Source organism: Arachis ipaensis, chromosome B6 (assembly GCF_059453495.1).
Source record: "Arachis ipaensis isolate K30076 ecotype BB chromosome B6, ASM5945349v1, whole genome shotgun sequence".
NCBI lineage: Eukaryota > Viridiplantae > Streptophyta > Magnoliopsida > Fabales > Fabaceae > Arachis > Arachis ipaensis.
This window is the reverse complement of record NC_142441.1, coordinates 62,046,516-62,059,588: the sequence shown is the minus strand read 5'-3', so window position 1 is coordinate 62,059,588 and position 13,073 is coordinate 62,046,516. Positions and strand designations below refer to the sequence as shown.

General features: G+C 35.3%; 1 non-coding gene across 1 annotated transcript; it reads right to left on the bottom strand.

Annotated features, from left to right (window-relative positions):
- Positions 1-12,092: 12,092 nt before the first annotated feature.
- LOC148555809 (small nucleolar RNA R71) lies at positions 12,093-12,200 on the bottom strand. The gene has a single exon (XR_015886696.1). It is a non-coding gene; the product is annotated as a small nucleolar RNA R71 (small nucleolar RNA).
- Between the last annotated feature and the right edge of the window lie 873 nt (positions 12,201-13,073).

Genomic DNA, 13,073 nt, shown 5'->3' with positions numbered 1-13,073 from the left:
GTGTTTTGGACCAGAGCTTTCATTGAAAGCTTGGCTGGCTAGTGAGCCATGTCTAATTCCTAGACTGGAGCATAAGATTCCTGGAATTCATATTAAAAATTTTGGAATCCTTATTTTTCTTTTTCACACTAATTTTCGAATAAAAAAAAATACAAAAAAATTAGAAAATCATAAAAATCAAAAATATTTTTCATGTTTCTTGTTTGAGTCTTGAGTCATGTTATAAGTTTGGTGTCAATTGCATGTGCATCTTGCATTTTTCGAAAATTTTCATGCATTCATAGTGTTCTTCATGATCTTCAAGTTGTTCTTGGTAAGTCTTCTTGTTTGATCTTTGCATTTGCATGTTTTGTGTCTTTTCTTATTTTTCATATGCATTCTTGAATTCTTAGTGTCTAAGCATTAAAGAATTCTAAGTTTGGTGTCTTGCATGTTTTCCTTGCATAAAAATTTTTTTAAAAATATGTTCTTGGTGTTCATCTTAACATTCATAGTGTTCTTGGTGTTCATCTTGACATTCATAGCATTCTTGCATGCATCACATGTTTTGATCTAAAATTCTCATGCATTGCATCATTTGTCTTGTTTTTCTCTCTCTTCATTAAAAATTCAAAAATAAAAAAAAATATCTGTCCTTTTTTCTCTCTCATAAATTCGAAAATTAGATTTGACTTTTTCAAAAATTTTTAAAATCTAGTTGTTTTTATTAGTCAAATCAAATTTTCAATTTAAAAATCTTATCTTTTTCAAAATCTTTTTCAAAAATCAAATCTTTTTCAACTTTCTTAGTTATTTTCAAAAATTCTAAAAAAATTTTTCAAAAATATTTTTCTTATTTTTATATCAAATTTTCGAAAATAACATCACCAATTAATGTTTTGATTCAAAAATTTCAATTTTGTTACTTGCTTGTTAAGAAAGATTCAAACTTTAAGTTCTAGAATCATATCTTGTGATTTCTTGTGAATCAAGTCATTTAATTGTGATTTTAAAAATCAAATCTTTTTCAAAAACTAATTTCAATTATATCTTTTCAAAAATATCTTCTTATCTTATCTTTTTCAAAAACTTGATTTCAAAATATCTTCTCTAACTTCCTAACTCCTTATCTTTTCAAAATTTGTTTCAACTAACTAACTAACTTTTTGTTTGTTTCTTATCTTTTTCAAAACCACCTAACTAACTCTCTCTCTCTAATTTTCGAAAATATCTTCCCCCTTTTTCAAAAATTTCTTTTTAATTAACTAAAATTTTAATTTTTTAATTTTAATTTTCGAAAATATCTTACTACTGTTTTCTATTCAATTCAACTTATTCTGCTTCTAAGATATTCATTCGCACTTCAACCTGAATGTGATGAACGTGACAATCATCATCATTCCCCATGAACGCGTGCCTGACAACCACTTCCGTTCTACCTTCGATTGAATGATTATCTCTTAGATCTCTTAATCAGAATCTTCGTGGTGTAAGCTAGATTGATGGCGGCATTCATGAGAATCCGGAAGGTCTAAACCTTGTCTGTGGTATTCTGAGTAGGATTCTGGGATTGAATGGCTGTGACGAGCTTCAAACTCGCGAGTGCTGGGCGTAGTGACAGATGCAAAAGGAGGGTGAATCCTATTCCAGCATGATCGAGAACCTCAGATGATTAGCCGTGTTGTGACAGAGCATTTGGACCATTTTGACAAGAGGAGGGGATGTAACCATTGACAATGGTGATGCCCTTGCATAAAGCCAGCCATGGAAAGGAGTAAGACTGATTGGATGAAGACAGGGGGAAAGCAGAGATTCAGAGGAACGAAAGCATCTCTACACGCTTATCTGAAATTCTCACCAATGAATTACATAAGTGTTTCTATCCCTATTTTCTGTTTAATTAGTATTATTTTCGAAAACTCCATAATCAATTATTATCCGCCTGACTGAGATTTACAAGGTGACCATAGCTTGCTTCATACCAACAATCTCCGTGGGATCGACCCTTACTCACGTAAGGTTTATTGCTTGGACGACCCAGTGCACTTGCTGGTTAGTTGTATCGAAGTTGTGACAAATTATGAATTGAGATTAGAGCACCAAGTTTTTGGAGCCATTACCAGAGATCACAATTTCGTGCACCAAGTTTTTGGCGCCGTTGCCGGGGATTGTTCGAGTTTTCGGCAAGCTTTTGGTCCGGTAACATCAGTGCCAAATTTTTGGTCTGGCAACAACACCAAGTTTTTGGCGCCATTGCCGGGGATTGTTCGAGTTTGGACAACTGACGGTTCATCTTGTTGCTTGATGGGAAAATTTGTGGAAAAATGAATTTCCAAAACACCCAAATCTAACCGGCAAGTATACCGGGTCGCATCAAGTAGTAAAACTCACGTGAGTGAGGTAGATCCCACAGGGATTGATGGATCAAGCAACTTTAGTGGTTGATTAGTTTAGTCAAGCTAACATTTAAGTGAAATTGGATGAGAGGTAGCCAACAGAAAGTAAATTGCAGGGATTATAAAGTTGCAGAAAGTAAAATTGGATAGAAACTTAAAGAGCAAGAAATGTAAATTGGCAAAATCTTAAATGACAAGAAATGTAAATTGCATGAAATTAAAGGGGAGTGGGTGCTGAAAATTAAAGAAAGCAATAGATCAAGCAACTGGAAATGTAAATTGCAGGAAGAATAAATCGAACTAGGTGCTGGGAGCAATATAAATAGAGAAGCAAATTGGAAGCAATGCAACAGAAAGTAGAATTTCTTAAAGACTTTAAAGACAGAAAGACTATGCTTAATTTGCAGCAATATAAAAGAAGATTGAAGATCTCAGGAGTGGAAGAGACTAGAAAACAAGTCTAGATCTCAAATCCTTCCTTGATCCAACAAGAACAATTGCAAGAGAAATTAAAGAAAAGTAAATTGCAGAAGCCAAGAGAAGGTGAAGCAGTGAACAGGAATGGAAATTCAATTGTGTAGAGAAAGTAAACAAGAAAATTCTCAAGGTGAGATTGAAACAGAATTTCTTCAATTCTCAACCCAAGATTCAAGACAAGAATGAAAACTAAGAGAGAGCTCTCTAATGGAGCTCCCCTGTACTCTCTGATGGGACTCTCCTCTCTAAAATAAAAATGATGCCTTTTTATAGGCTTTTACAAACATGACAAATGAAAATGAAATTGAAAAGCAAATTACAAAGAAAATGAAATTCCTAATCAAATTGTTTCTTGTGCCTTTGAGTGATGTCAATTGGGCTTTTGGCCTTGATGGAATTGGATTGAAAATAGCCTCTGTTGATTGCTCTTGACCTTGGGAAATATTTAAGCTTTGAACCGGACCATTAACCAAAACAAGTTTGAGTCAAAGTTTGAGGCAAACTTTGACTCAAGCTTTTTGTAGCAGCTTGCTCTTTTTGCTGTCATCCACGTTTCGCTTAAAGTTTGAGGTCAAACTTTAGCTCAAACGTGGATGTCAGCTTTCTAACCCAATTGGAATCACTTCAATTGGACATCTACAACTCAAGTTATGCTCATTTGAAGAGGGCAGGGTCGCTGGCTTTGGTGTGCAGCGTTTGAGGTAAAGTTTGCCTCAAACGTGGTCAAAAACGCCAGTTCTGGAGGCTCAAACGCATTGTCCATCCAATACTATTATATATTGTTGGAAAGCCCTGAATGTCTACTTTCCAATGCCGTTGGAAGCGCATCATTTGGAGCTCTACAGCTCGAGTTATGCTCCGTCGAAGGTGCAGAGGTCAGTTGGCCTCACTGCAGGTTGCCACCATGTTCGTTTATGCACATTGCGGGGCAGTTTTCTCCCTCAATTTTAGTGTCCACCATGCAGTGCCATATATTCTTGGAAAGCTCTCGATTTCTACTTTCCATTGCTTTTTGAATCACCTCATTTGGAGCTCTGTATCTCAAGTTATTCTTGTTGGAAGTATACCCCTTCAGGCTGTTGTGGTGTGTGGCGCCAACGTTTGCCAAAAAGTTTGAGACAAACGTTGGCGCAAGCTTTTGCTCCAGGGTGTTATTTTTGTGATGCCAACGTTTGCCAAAAAGTTTGAGGCAAACGTTGGCTCAACCTTTTTCTTCCAGGGTGTTTTCAATTCTTGCAAAATTTGAGCTAAAGTTTGAGGCAAACTTTGGCTCAAACTTTTTGTTCTCTCTTGCTCCTAGCCATTCCTTCTTCCTTCAACCTTCTTCAAAACTCTTTTCACCTATCATCAATCAACCAAACACATCAAAGCTATGCTCAAAATCATGAGTTTGTTATTCTTTCATAATATATGACAATTATAGCATAAAATCTCATGAAATTGCATTAATTCATCTATGGTTGATTGAATCAAAGGAAATATGAAATTTCACCCAATTGGCTTACTTATGGCTCAAGAAAGTGCATAAAACCTATTGAAAACAAAGGAAAAAGCATAGAAAAACATGACATGGTGACATGTCATCACAACACCAAACTTAAACCTTGCTTGTCCCCAAGCAAGAAAAGAATCATGCAATAGAGATTGACAATCCAAGGTAAGAAGAATAGCAACTCAATGTTCATGGCAAGCTAGTTTTCTATGCATGCTACAATTACAAAAGAGATGTAAATGATTGATGCTTCTCTCTAACTCAATTTATGAAATCTTTCTTTTATATTTCTTCCTTGAAACAAGCTTTTGATTTTCTTATTTAGCTTCTCCTTTTGGGTGCTTTGCCCCATGAGTTGATAACAAAGCTACGACTTCTAAATGCTTTGTTTTCAAATTTTACCACTTGATACATAAGCACCACAAGCATTTGATTAGAGGACTTCATTAAGCTCATTTTTCTTTTCTTTTCTTGACTCTCTAATCATTGATGCTCAGAGACTTGAGCTTTGAGGGAATGCTTTTGCACTTTGAGCCTAACCTTGACTTCTAAGTGTTTTGTTTTCAAGCATTTAGCTTGATACATAAACACCACAAGTACTTAACAAATAAATTGCCATTGGTACTCAGAGCCTTCAGCTTTCTCATTCTTTCCCTTTTTCTTTTCTTGCTTTAATTGTATTTGCCTCTTCAAGGTTTTCATGATTTTCAAAAGATTTCACAAAATGTCCTAGATGAAAACTTCAATTAAATAAAATCCAATGTAATTAAGCAACAATCAAACATACTAGCTTTCCAATACTTTTATGCACATGCTAAAATCTTCTTTAATGCCTTGTTTATTTATGATCATGATACTTTGTTGCTTTTGAATTCACAAAACTCAAGTTGGTAATCATAATGACACAGCACCATGTTGCAAATCAAGATTCAAGTTATGCTTTATTCATACACACATGTAAACAGAAAGGATGAAGACAATCATGCAATTTAAGTGCTGGAAACAAATGAGGAGAAAGGGAACTCTACAACCTTGTAGTTCATCTTCATTATTGTTGTCCTTTTTCCTCTATTCTTCCTCCTTCCCTTGCCAAACTCAGAATGCTTGCTCATTCTCAAGCAACAATTAGAACAATGGCTATGGGGCTAAGATGGATCATGAGTGTCTTACACAATGAAAAGTTAGTAGTACATGTGTTCTAAGCAACCAAAATTGAAGATAGTAATTAAGGCACAGGAGATAGAGACCTTGTGATTGCAAACTTAAAAAGGTGAGCATAATACTTTGCATAAAGAATAAGTGGCACACCAAACTTAGTGTGACACTTTCACTTAGAATTGATGCAAGTATCTTGTAAGGATTAGAACCAAATTTTGTTGCATAGAAACACCAAACTTAGAATGCAACCACATGTCAATTTATTTGAAATAAAACTAAATGAAAGAAACTGTTATATGTTAAATACAATCACCAAGTAAAGAATATGTCATGAATAAGGGTCTCTTGGTGATGTATTAACAAAAACAGTTAATAAAAGAAAGCACTAAAAATAAGTAAATGAATAGAGTAGAGAGAGAAACTAAATTATCCAAAATGACACTGCAAGGGGCATTATGATTATGCAGACAAGTAGTGTTGCTTGAATGAATTGCATAGAAAATAAGTGGCACACCAAACTTAGAATCTTGGTGTGTCACTTTCATTTTTTGATTTGATTCAATCATCCAAAATGATTGAAAACAATTTGTTGCAAGGCAACACCAAACTTAGAATGTAACCATATACCAATTTATTGAAATTTAAACAAAGCAAGGAGAAGAAATGTACCTACTGTCTACCTGTTCTTTACTTTCTTCCTCTTCTTCCAATTTGTTAAGAGAAATGACTTCAAAGGAGGAGAAGTTTCAGCTACTGTCCCTTGCCTTGGCCTTTCCTCAGCAAGCTTCCTTTTGCAAATGGCTTGATTGATCTTGCTTGCTGGATCAGGGACAGGATTGGTGCTCTTGTTAGTTGCCTTCACTTCTTTGAATCCAAGTCTTGGTTGCTGTGTGATTATTGGAGTTTTGTATTCATCCAAAGTCTTTTGAATCGGTGGTTCCATGAACTCTTCCTCAGTTGAGTGTAAATTTTCTGGAATGACTTCCTCACTTTCTTGCTCCTCCACTCCTTTCTTTGCACTCAACATTTGCTTTAATAGCTCTTTCATGGAGGAGGTTTGTTGATCTTCCCAAGCTTTCTTCATCTCCTCTTCATACCTTTCAATCTCAGAGTCAATTGTTGAGACTTTTTGGTCCAGGGGAGTTTGAGGAGGTTGTGAGTGTTCAGGTCCTCTTGTCATCTCAAGTGCAGTTTCAGGTTCCAATACTTTCACCACCTCTTCCTTTTTTGCAATTTCACTTGACACAGGGACTTTGTGTTCTTGTTTTTCCATTTCCTCCTTCCTTGCATTCAACAATTTGCCTAACTACACTTCCATGTTTTTGAGGGAGTTCTCTTGTTCTTTCTGGTATTTCTCTTTCTCCTCCGCAATTCTTTTGAGCATGGACTCAAGCTTTGAGAGTCTTTGGTTCATGGAAGTTTGTGTGGGTGGTGAGTTTTGACAGAGGCTTTCTGTTGAAGCGTGGTCAAGTGATGATATCTTCGGATGAATATCATATAGAGCATTAGAATTCCCTTCCCATCCACCATTAAAATCATGACTTGAAGCCTTTTGTGGTGGAGGGAAATATCCCATATGATTTTCTTTCTCATCTTGTGGTTCTGAGGCATAGCTCCATGAATTGGAGTGCCCAGAATTTGAAGTTTCTTGGTGATATTCCCAGCCATCATTAGAGATTGATGATGGTGGGTAATATCCCAAAAAAATTTTTTTGACCAAATGATGAGTTGAACTCCATTTGTATTTTGCAAACATCAATGAAAATTGAAATTACTCATATCAGAGATGAGAATTTCTTAGTGAGGCAAAAACATAAACACCTTGGTTTCAATCTAAAATAGAAAACAAAAATAAAGAAAATGCTTGATCTAGACTTCTCACCCACTTAATCATTGTTGATCTAAATCAATCCCCGGCAACGGCGCCAAAAACTTGATGGGAAAATTTGTGGAAAAACGAATTTCCAAAACACCCAAATCTAACCAGCAAGTATACCGGGTCGCATCAAGTAGTAAAACTCACGTGAGTGAGGTCGATCCCACAGGGATTGATAGATCAAGCAACTTTAGTGGGTGATTAGTTTAGTCAAGCTAACATTTAAGTGAAATTGGATGAGAGGTAGCCAACAGAAAGTAAATTGCAGGGATTATAAAGTTGCAGAAAGTAAAATTGGACAAAAACTTAAAGAGCAAGAAATGTAAATTGGCAAAATCTTAAATGACAAGAAATGTAAATTGCATGAAATTAAAGGGGAGTGGGTGCTGGAAATTAAAGAAAGCAATAGATCAAGCAACTGGAAATGTAAATTGCAGGAAGAATAAATCGAACTAGGTGTTGGGAGCAATATAAATAGAGAAGCAAATTGGAATCAATGCAACAGAAAGTAGAATTTCTTAAAGACTTTAAAGACAGAAAGACTATGCTTAATTTGTAGCAATTTAAAAGAAGATTAAAGATCTCAGGAGTGGAAGAGACTAGAAAACAAGTCTAGATCTCAAATCCTTCCTTGATCCAACAAGAACAATTGCAAGAGAAATTAAAGAAAAGTAAATTGCAGAAGCCAAGAGAAGGTGAAGCAGTGAACAGGAATGGAAATTCAATTGTGCAGAGAAAGTAAACAAGAAAATTCTCAAGGTGAGGTTGAAACAGAATTTCTTCAATTCTCAACCCAAGATTCAAGACAAGAATGAAAACTAAGAGAGAGCTCTCTAATGGAGCTCCCCTGTACTCTCTGATGGGACTCTCCTCTCTAAAATAAAAATGATGCCTTTTTATAGGCTTTTACAAACATGACAAATGAAAATGAAATTGAAAAGCAAATTACAAAGAAAATGAAATTCCTAATCAAATTGTTTCTTGTGCCTTTGAGTGATGTCAATTGGGCTTTTGGCCTTGATGGAATTGGGTTGAAAATAGCCTCTGTTGATTGCTCTTGACCTTGGGAAATATTTAAGCTTTGAACCGGACCATTAACCAAAAATAGTTTGAGTCAAAGTTTGAGGCAAACTTTGACTCAAGCTTTTTGTAGCAGCTTGCTCTTTTTGCTATCATCCACGTTTGGCTTAAAGTTTGAGGTCAAACTTTAGCTCAAACGTGGATCCTCCCTTGCATGTCTTGTGGCGCTACTTTGACCTCTTGTCAAAATTGCCAATTTCATGCCCACTATAGACTATTATATATGGTTAGAAAGCTCTGAATGTCAGCTTTCTAACCCAATTGGAATCACCTCAATTGGACATCTACAACTCAAGTTATGCTCATTTGAAGAGGGCAGGGTCGCTGGCTTTGGTGTGCAGCGTTTGAGGTAAAGTTTGCCTCAAACGTGGTCGAAAACGCCAGTTCTGGAGGCTCAAACGTATTGTCCACCCCATACTATTATATATTGTTGGAAATCTCTGAATGTCTACTTTCCAATGCCGTTGAAAGCGCATCATTTGGAGCTCTACAGCTCGAGTTATACTCCGTCGAAGGTGCAGAGGTCAGTTGGCCTCACTGCAGGTTGCCACCATGTTCGTTTATGCACATTGCGGGGCAGTTTTCTCCCTCAATTTTAGTGTCCACCATGCAATGCCATATATGCTTGAAAATCTCTCGATTCCTACTTTCCATTGCTTTTTGAATCACCTCATTTGGAGCTCTGTAGCTCAAGTTATTCTTGTTGGAAGTATACCCCTTCAGGCTGTTGTGGTGTGTGGCGCCACCGTTTGCCAAAAAGTTTGAGACAAACGTTGGCGCAAGCTTTTGCTCCAGGGTGTTGTTTTTGTGATGCCAACGTTTGCCAAAAAGTTTGAGGCAAACGTTGGCTCAAGCTTTTTCCTCCAGGGTGTTTTCAATTCTTCCAAAAGTTTGAGCTAAAGTTTGAGGCAAACTTTGGCTCAAACTTTTTTCCTCTAGGATGTTTTCAACTCTTCCAAAAGTTTGAGCTAAAGTTTGAGGCAAACTTTGGCTCAAACTTTTTGTTCTCTCTTGCTCCTAGCCATTCCTTCTTCCTTCAACCTTCTTCAAAACTCTTTTCACCTATCATCAATCAACCAAACACATCAAAGCTATACTCAAAATCATGAGTTTGTTATTCTTTCATAATATATGACGATTATAGCATAAAATCTCATGAAATTGCATTAATTCATCTATGGTTGATTGAATCAAAGGAAATATGAAATTTCACCCAATTGGCTTACTTATGGCTCAAGAAAGTGCATAAAACCTATTGAAAACAAAGGAAAAAGCATAGAAAAACATGACATGGTGACATGTCATCATTGCTCAGATTAGGTAATTTTCTTTTTGTTTTATTTTCAAAAATTTTTCAAAAACCTTTCAAAAATTTCTCATCTGTTTTCGAAAAAAAAAATAAATCTTTTCAAAAATATATTTTTCTTCAGAATTTTTAAGAATGAATTCTAGAGTTTCATGAAGCATGTTGAAGCGTGGCTGGCTGTAAAGCCATGTCTAATTCTTTTGGATAGGGGCTTCCAGCCATCAGCATAGAGGCAAGTTAATTTGATAAGTAATGAGCAATATATTCTGATGTTACATGCTAAAGCTTGACTGGCTATTAAGCCATGTCTAACCCTCAGATTGGAGCTTTAGACTAACATGGCAAGATTCCTGGAATTCATATTAAAAATTTTGGAATCCTTATTTTTCTTTTTCATATAATTTTCGAAAAAACCAAAAAAAAAAATTAGAAAATCATAAAAAAAATCAAAAATATTTTGTGTTTCTTGTTTGAGTCTTGAGTCAGATTTTAAAGTTTGGTGTCAATTGCATGTTCATCTTGCATTTTTCGAAAAATTCATGCATTCGTAGTGTTCTTCATGATCTTCAAGTTGTTCTTGGTAAGTCTTCTTGTTTGATCTTGATGTTTTCTTGTTTGGCATCTTTTCTTGTTTCTCATATGCATTTTTGCATCCATAGAGTCTAAACATGAAAGATTTCTAAGTTTGGTGTCTTGCATGTTTTCTTTGCATATAAAAATTTTCAAAAATAAGTCTTCATGTTCATCTTGATCTTCAAAGTGTTCTTGGTGCTCATCTTGACAATAATAGTGTTCTTGCATGCATTCCTTGTTTTGATCCAAAAAGAAAAGAGAAAAACATGAAAATGATGTTTTAATTTTTTCTCTCTCATCATTAAAAATTCAAAAAATCAAAAAAAAATATTTTCTCCTTTTTACTCTCTTAAAATTTTGAAAATTAGATTTGACTTTTTCAAAAAATTTTAAAATCTAGTTGTTTTTATGAGTCAAATCATATTTTCAATTTAAAAATCTTATCTTTTTCAAAATCTTTTTCAAAAATCAAATGTTTTTCATTTTTTTATTATTTATTTTCGAAAATTATAAAAATATTTTTCAAAAATCTTTTTCTTAATTTATCTCATAATTTTCGAAAATATCCTCAACAATTAATGTTTTGATTCAAAAATTTCAAGTTTGTTACTTACTTGTTAAGAAAGATTCAAACTTTAAGTTCTAAAATCATATCTTGTGATTTCTTGTGAATCAAGTCATTAATTGTGATTTTAAAAATAAAATCTTTTTCAAAACTAATTTCAATCATATCTTTTCAAAAATATCTTCTTATCTTATCTTTTTATAAAATTTGATTTTAAAATATCTTTTCTAACTTCCTATCTTCTTATCTCTTCAAAATTGATTTTCAAATTTGTTTCAACTAACTAACTAACTTTTTGTTTGTTTCTTATCTTTTTCAACTACCTAACTACCTCTCTCTCTCTAATTTTCGAAAATATCTTCCCTCTTTTTCAAAATTTCTTTTTAATTAACTAATTATTATAATTTTTTATTTTTATTTTCGAAAATTACTAACCTTTTTCAAAAAAAATTTTCGAAAATCACTAACCATTTTTCAAAAATAATTTTCGAAAATCCTCTTCCTCACTCACCAAAAATCCGAACCCCCCTCTCTCTCTCTCTGAGTTCAGATTTTCTCTTCCTCTTTTCTTCTACTCACACAGGGACCTCTATACCTGGGTAAAAAGGATCCCTATTATTATTATTATTATTATTTTTCTGTTCCCTCTTTTTCATATGAGCAGGAGCAAAGACAAGAATATTCTTGTTGAAGCAGATCCAGAACCTGAAAGGACTCTGAAGAGGAAACTAAGAGAAGCTAAATTACAACAATCCAGCAAGCACCTTTCAGAAATTTTCGAACAAGAAGAGGAGATGGCAGCCGAAAATAATAATAATGCAAGGAGGATGCTTGGTGACTTTACTGCACCTAATTCCAATTTACATGGAAGAAGCATCTCCATCCCTACCATTGGAGCAAACAATTTTGAGCTTAAACCTCAATTAGTTTCTCTGATGCAGCAGAACTGCAAGTTTTATGGACTTCCATCTGAAGATCCTTTTTAGTTCTTAACTGAATTCTTACAGATATGTGATACTGTTAAGACTAATGGAGTAGATCCTGAAGTCTACAGGCTCATGCTTTTCCCTTTTCCTGTAAGAGACAGAGCTAGAGTATGGTTGGACTCTCAACCTAAGGATAGCCTGAACTCTTGGGATAAGCTGGTCAAGACTTTCTTAGCCAAGTTCTTTCCTCCTCAAAAGCTGAGTAAGCTTAGAGTGGATGTTCAGATCTTCAGACAGAAAGAAGGTGAATCCCTCTATGAAGCTTGGGAGAGATACAAAGAACTGACCAAAAAGTGTCCTTCTGACATGCTTTCAGAATGGACCATCCTGGATATATTCTATGATGGTCTATCTGAATTGGCTAAAATGTCATTGGATACTTCCGCAGGTGGACCCATTCACTTAAAGAAAACGCCTGCAGAAGCTCAAAAACTCATTGACATGGCTGCTAATAACCAGTTCATGTACACTTCTGAGAGGAATCCAGTGAGTAATGGGGTGCCTATGAAGAAGGGAGTTCTTGAAATTGATACTCTGAATGCCATATTGGCTCAGAATAAAATATTGACTCAGCAAGTCAATATGATTTCTCAGAGTCTGAATGGAATGCAAGCTGCATCCAACAGTACTCAAGAGGCGCCTTCTGAAGAAGAGGCCTATGATCCTGAGAACCCTGCAATAGTAGAGGTAAATTATATGGGTGAACCCGATGGAAACACCTATAATCCATCATGGAGAAATCATCCAAATTTCTCATGGAAGGATCAACAAAAGCCTCAACAAGGCTTTAATAATGGTGGAAGAAATAGGTTTAACAATAGTAAACCTTTTCCATCATCCACTTAGCAACAGACAGAGAATTCTGAGCAGAATCCATCTAGCTTAGCAAATTTAGTCTCTGATCTATCTAAGGCCACTGTGAGTTTCATGAATGAAACAAGATCCTCCGTTAGAAATTTGGAAGCACAAGTGGGCCAGCTGAGTAAAAGGATCACTGAAATCCCTCCTAGTACTCTCCCAAGCAATACAGAAGAAAATCCAAAAGGAGAGTGCAAGGCCATTGACATAACCACCATGGCCGAACCTGTAAGGGAGGTTGAGGACGTGAATCTCAGTGAGGAAGACCTCCTGGGACGTCCAGTGATCAATAAGGAGTTTCCCTCTGAGGAACCAAAGGAATCTGAG